Consider the following 6,621-nt stretch of genomic DNA (forward strand, 5'->3'; position numbering starts at 1 on the left):
TTCGGTGCATGTGACTAAAAATGGATCCTATCTCTCTGGTTGATGTGATTTTGAGCAAAAGCCTTAAATATAAAACATGAACAGAAGAATTTATGATGCACTTGGTGAAACTTTAAATTTAATTGGCATCACTTTCTAAACGAGGCTGTTTTTAAAGCGTAGATGTGTCATTAAGTTAAAGATGCGTTGCCTCGTCGGGTGAAGACTCGAGGAGTCTCAGGTGTGCAGTCTGGATGGTCTGACCTGCCGTCATTAGCATCACCTGTGCTGAATTAACCAGTCACCCTGTTGTTCACCTGCCTCACACTGTACTGTTCTTTCCTCTCGAGCTGCTCGGCCGTCCTCTCTTCGTCCTTTGAGTTGTTTCATGTTCCTGCTCTTTTGCGCGCTCTCCACCCGCCTGTTTGCCACGCCACCTGATTACCTGCGCGTGACCTCTGACTGGATAAAAGATTCAGATTTTATTCTCTCTGCCTCTTGTGTGTCCTGCATACTTAGTAAGTAATTTTCTGCTGGAAACTGGAAGCACGGTCGTATTTCTAACAGGCTGAGTTAGTTTAACAAGCTCCTTTGAGCCCCCCAAGTTCACCCGAGTGGCATCGAGACCCCGCTGGTTAAAGGTCACATGGATATAATTATGACAATGCTCCTTATATGTTTCAGGTGGACTGCTTAAGTCCAAAAACAGCCCGTAACCTGAAGCATTTCTTCATTTTTGTCCTGATAACATCATTGATGCGTAATGACTGTAAGGGAGCACTTATTGTTGAGTTTCAGAGAGAAACAACGCATCAGTTTAAATTCTGACAACAGAAGAAGAAATGGTTCTGCGGGACATTTCCTTTGTCTGATTGGAGTGTGCTCTTTGCTGGGGTGTGGGTGGGTGGGGTGCAGTGAAAATAAATGGCTTACACGACGGAGATTTCCTTAAGTAGACTCAGAAGAAATCCACCTTCTGTTATTTATTTCAGCTGTTTCCTCTCAGCGGGGCTCAGCTCTTAACATAAGTAGCACATCTTAGTTCCTGTGTTTCTGCACCGCCGTCCTTCACGATGCCTTCGGCTGTTTTTTACATCCTGGGAATTAGTTTTGTTCAAAAGCTCCACTCCATTTGCAGCTTTTGGTGATTTGTCCACATTCTGTCTGTAGTGACAGTTTCACAGCAAGAAGCTGTATGGCTACAGGGTGTATGAAAGTATACAGCTTTTCAGCACGGTCGATAGAAAAAATGGCCACTTTTTCCTTTCTATTAAAACCATACAGATGCTAAATTTAGGTCACGTGTTTGAGTGCCTTGTATAAAATCATCTATGATCCTGCTGTCAGCTGATCTCTGAGAGCGTGAAAGAGACTTTGAGTGGAAAACAAAGTCTAACTAATAAACTCTTTGTAACTCTTTGGGAATATTTAGGGTTTAGCCGATGGATGAGGGCGAGCTGGCCAACATGGATGAAGCTGTGTGGTGGTTGTAGGTAGCTGGATCTGATGTGGATCTGACCCTCTGATGTGTGGACGCCCAGAGAGCAGCAAACACTGGTAGTTCCTCTAATGTCCACTTTCACACTGACTCACATTTGAAATCATTTTTTATTCCAACAGCAGAATACAGTCTGGGCTTTTGGATAGCATAGTGGAGCCTCACTGGGAAATCTACATCATAACCTGATGTGCAGCTCCAGAGAAATGCAACCTGTGGCCTGTTCAGCTTCATCGATTCTTCATCTGCATTTCCGCAACTTTTTTGACACAGTTTTTGAATTTAACAGTTACACAAAAACAATCATCACCTGTGTATAAACCATAAATGATCATAATCAAAATGTCAGCAGATTGTTGAAACTATCAGAATAATCATGAAGAAAGAGAAAAAAAGCTGTCGCTGCGTGTGAGACGTCAGGACAGCCACGCCGTAATGAAGACATAATGCACCACAAACGCATAAATGTGGGCAACGACACTGGTCACTGTGCAAGCTACATCATAGGCTCTACAAAGGTTCTCTGCAGAACTCTTGTGGTTCTGAAAGTAGAATGGGAGGCAGAGCCTTCAGCCCTCTGCTGTGGAACCAGCTCCCAGTTTGGCTTCAGGAGACAAAAACACCCTCTCTACTTTGAAGGTTAGGGTTCAAACTACTGCTGGATCAGCTGATCCTGAGCAGTCCCTTAGTTGTGCTGCTATAGGATCAGACTGCTGGAGGATCTCCCATGATCCACTGAGTCAATATAATTCAGTGTTTTCTGTCCCACAGTTTGTGTTAGTCCTCATCTCTATACTCTCTTTTCCCCCTTCTCGTCCCCTTACTCCCCCACATACTTACTGCAGATGGCCCCGCCCCTCCCTGAGCCTGGCTCTGTTAGAGGTCTCTTCCTGTTAAAATGGAGTTCTTTCTCCCTGCTGTCACCGAGTGCTGCTCATAGGATTGTCTGATTGTTGGCTTTTCCCTCTAATGCTGTAATACTTTACATTGGAGTGAGAGGGTGCTCAGGTGTTCAGTGGGACAGACTTAACTGAACACGAGCCTCTTGTCAGCTCCCTGCACTCCCCAACAAACAAACCGACACACACTGGCAGAAACTGTTCAATAAGATGTTTTCCCGCCCGGCTGAGCAGTACTGACCAAAATCAGCTCAGAAAACAGTTAATTTGAAGGCGCTGCTGTTTCGGTTTCACCCGGCCTCGGCTCTTATTTATTCCACAGACTGCACTGATGTTCAGGTGAGCTCCTCTTCGGAGCTGCCGCAGCGTCGCTCACTCATTATTATTCACATATTCAGCTTCCTGTGCCAGCTGCGTGAGCTTACACCGCCGGTATTTGTTCAGGCTTTAAAAGGAGCAGCACTTATTATTCGTGTGAGAGACGGCACAATGGCTTTTAGCTGAAATTGTCCGCCCACGCGTGTTGTTTTTGATAGTTTTTCCTGGCATGTTCCCAGGAAATGCACTCAATATGTAAACGAGTGTGACACTCAAACAATTATTCGACTCGGTGATTCAGACGTGTGCTGTGAAACGTCGTGCCATTAAGTGCCAGATTCAGGCCCGTGTGCTGCTTCTGAGCAGTGGTTTGAGGTTTTATTTCAAAGTGTTAAAACTGCTGCTGATTTTAATTGTTTAGTGAGGGCAGCTAATTGGGAAACATACCTGGATGTGATTGGTTTCCTATTATTCTGCAAACACAGCAACAATCAAAGTCACACACGTTTCAGTTTCTCTCATTTTTAATGCTTTACAGTCATTATACACACCAGAAAATGTTTGTTTTCCTGACTGATAGATATATTTAATGTTTTCTGTCTTATCCTGGTGGAACTTCCCACAGTGACACCATAAAATCCATCAGCACGGGAATCACAGGTCATACTGGTGGTTACTGCAGAGAGATGCTGCTTTAGTCCAGCGCTGAGAGATGGACAAATATAAGTTACACAGATTTCTCTTTTTGTTTGTTTTTACCAGAGAGATTCAGATTTTAGACAAACTGAGGAGTTCTGGAGCCTCCATCAGGTGTGGACGTCCACAGCAGCTAAGGCTTGTTTCAGTTTTGATGTTTCACACCACAAGCAGCAAATGTTCCTTAAAAACATCCTTGTGTGTTTCGAGCAGCAGGAAGGAGGCAGCTGAGGCAGTGATGTGTTACTAGAAAGGGATTAAAGGCTACGTAAATGCTACCTTGATGATAAAATACTGAAGGTGACAGCGACAGCACGCACTCATCGCTGATGTCCTGGTTATACAGTGGGGCAAAAAAGTATTTAGTCAGCCACCGATTGTGCAAGTTCCCCCACCTAAAATGATGACAGAGGTCAGTAATTTGCACCAGAGGTACACTTCAACTGTGAGAGACAGAATGTGAAAAAAAAATCCATGAATCCACATGGTAGGATTTGTAAAGAATTTATCTGTAAATCAGGGTGGAAAATAAGTATTTGGTCACCTCAAACAAGGAAAATCTCTGGCTCTCACAGACCTGTAACGTCTTCTGTAAGAAGCTTTTCTGTCCCCCACTCGTTACCTGTATGAATGGCACCTGTTTGAACTCATCATCTGTATAAAAGACACCTATCCACAGCCTCAAACAGTCAGACTCCAAACTCCGCCATGGCCAAGACCAAAGAGCTTTCGAAGGACACCAGGAAAAGTATTGTAGACCTGCACCAGACTGGGAAGAGTGAATCTACAATAGGCAAGCAGCTTGGTGTGAAAAAATCAACTGTGGGAGCAATCATCAGAAAATGGAAGACATACAAGACCACTGATAATCTCCCTCGATCTGGGGCTCCACGCAAGATCTCATCCCGTGGGGTCAAAATGATCATGAGAACGGTGAGCAAAGATCCCAGAACCACACGGGGGGACCTGGTGAATGACCTGCAGAGAGCTGGGACCAAAGTAACAAAGGTCACCATCAGTAACACACTACAACGGCAGGGAATCAAATCCCGCAGTGCCAGACGTGTTCCGCTGCTGAAGCCAGTGCATGTCCAGGCCCGTCTGAAGTTTGCCAGAGAGCACATGGATGATACAGCAGAGGATTGGGAGAATGTCATGTGGTCAGATGAAACCAAAGTAGAACTTTTTGGTATAAACTCAACTCGTCGTGTTTGGAGGACGAAGAATACTGAGTTGCATCCCAAGAACACCATACCTACTGTGAAGCATGGGGGTGGAAACATCATGCTATGGGGCTGTTTTTCTGCCAAGGGGACAGGACGACTGATCCGTGTTAAGGACAGAATGAATGGGGCCATGTATCGTGAGATTTTGAGCCAAAACCTCCTTCCATCAGTGAGAACTTTGAAGATGAAACGAGGCTGGGTCTTCCAACATGACAATGATCCAAAACACACCGCCCGGGCAACAAAGGAGTGGCTCCGTAAGAAGCATTTGAAAGTCCTGGAGTGGCCTAGCCAGTCTCCAGACCTCAACCCCATAGAAAATCTGTGGCGGGAGTTGAAAGTCCGTGTTGCTCGGCGACAGCCCCAAAACATCACTGCTCTCGAGAAGATCTGCATGGAGGAATGGGCCAAAGTACCAGCTACTGTGTGTGCAAACCTGGTAAAGACCTATAGTAAACGTTTGACCTCTGTTATTGCCAACAAAGGTTATGTTACAAAGTATTGAGTTGTATTTTTGTTATTGACCAAATACTTATTTTCCACCCTGATTTACCAATAAATTCTTTACAAATCCTACCATGTGGATTCATGGATTTTTTTTTCACATTCTGTCTCTCACAGTTGAAGTGTACCTCTGGTGCAAATTACTGACCTCTGTCATCATTTTAAGTGGGAGAACTTGCACAATCGGTGGCTGACTAAATACTTTTTTGCCCCACTGTAACTGGTTGCTCGTATATTTGATGTTGACATTTATGTTGTTGAAAAGTTATCAGGAGATCAGATTTTGCCCCCATCACGCTCACAGTGGTACCACAGTTTCCACAGTGTTGACTGAACCACAAACTGTCAGAAGTTCGGTTTCATAATTTTATTTTTCATTCACATTGTTTAAAATCCCTTTAAAGCATAAAAGAACCAGCAAAGTTTAATTGTTGTTGTGTTTGCTATTTCCTGTGTGTGTGTGTGTGTGTGTGACGTATTACTTAAAAAAGACAAATGCTATTTATTTGTGTTTTTTCATTACATTTAAACAGCAGCAGGACGATGTTTGTGTCAGTTAAGAGTCAGAAGGAACCATAAACCAACTGTAATCTTTCATCCACTTTATTACTTTTTAATAAATGTTTTTCTTTTTGCTCTTTGTTTTATTTGCTCTGACTCAGCGTTGCACTCACCTGGAACTCTGTTAAACTCAATAAACATGACATTCATAACATTTTGACAAGCTTGGAACAGATATGAACTCAAACACTGGACGAGGTTTATTGCAGGTTTTGAAGCAAAGCTGCCAATAATGCAAGAATGAAAGATTTTCTTTTGTATTTCAGAGCATGAGGAGAGGAGAGCTGACAACAAACTAACAAACAGGAGGAGCAGCTAGAAACACCTGATCGACAAAATCACTGAAGGATGTGCAACAGCCTGCTGATCACTGACAGGAAACTCAGCCTTAGTACAAGTAACCTCAGTAATTATCTGTGTTAAATAGTATTAATTCAATGAAATGAAACAGTTTCATTTATTGTTTTCTATCCTAGGATATAAAGTTCATCAGCAAGAACTTAACTTTCAGAACTGGCCTCATGCTCACAAAAACACATTTCACTCATTTCTTATCACGAGTCGTGTTTTTGTTTTCTGCTGTACAACAAGACAGCGAGTGTTTATCAATGTTGTCATCACTGCAGCTGTTTTTATAATAAACTCAGATCATTTACAGCAACTAGTTTAAGTCATGTCAGTTTATTTATGCGCTCACTTACAAACAGCAGGCGCTGACCGACTGTGCAATAACAAGAGATTAAAAACATAAAAAATATGAAGAACAACACAAGTAAAAAACAAGTTTTCACAAAAATACAACGCCTGCGTTTAAATATACGAACAGAGGCTCTACAGAAGGCAGTGAGACGGATTAATAAACAGCAAAACGAGTCATTAACAGCTGACACAGAGAAATAACATCCACGAAGGCGGATGATGAGTGAGCAGGAAACCAAAA

At 43.0% G+C, this 6,621-nt stretch overlaps 1 long non-coding RNA gene across 2 annotated transcripts; it reads left to right on the forward strand.

Moving 5' to 3' along the window:
* The first annotated feature begins 106 nt into the window (after positions 1-106).
* Positions 107-6,342, forward strand: LOC145421771 (uncharacterized). 2 transcript variants are annotated; one of them, XR_013903138.1, is made up of 2 exons: positions 107-497; positions 5,948-6,342. It is a non-coding gene; the product is annotated as an uncharacterized LOC145421771 (long non-coding RNA). The 2 variants fall into 2 exon arrangements; XR_013903137.1 differs by lacking the exon at positions 107-497 and adding an exon at positions 1,425-1,536.
* The last annotated feature ends 279 nt before the right edge of the window (positions 6,343-6,621 follow it).

Source organism: Astatotilapia calliptera, chromosome 18 (assembly GCF_964374335.1).
Source record: "Astatotilapia calliptera chromosome 18, fAstCal68.1, whole genome shotgun sequence".
NCBI lineage: Eukaryota > Metazoa > Chordata > Actinopteri > Cichliformes > Cichlidae > Astatotilapia > Astatotilapia calliptera.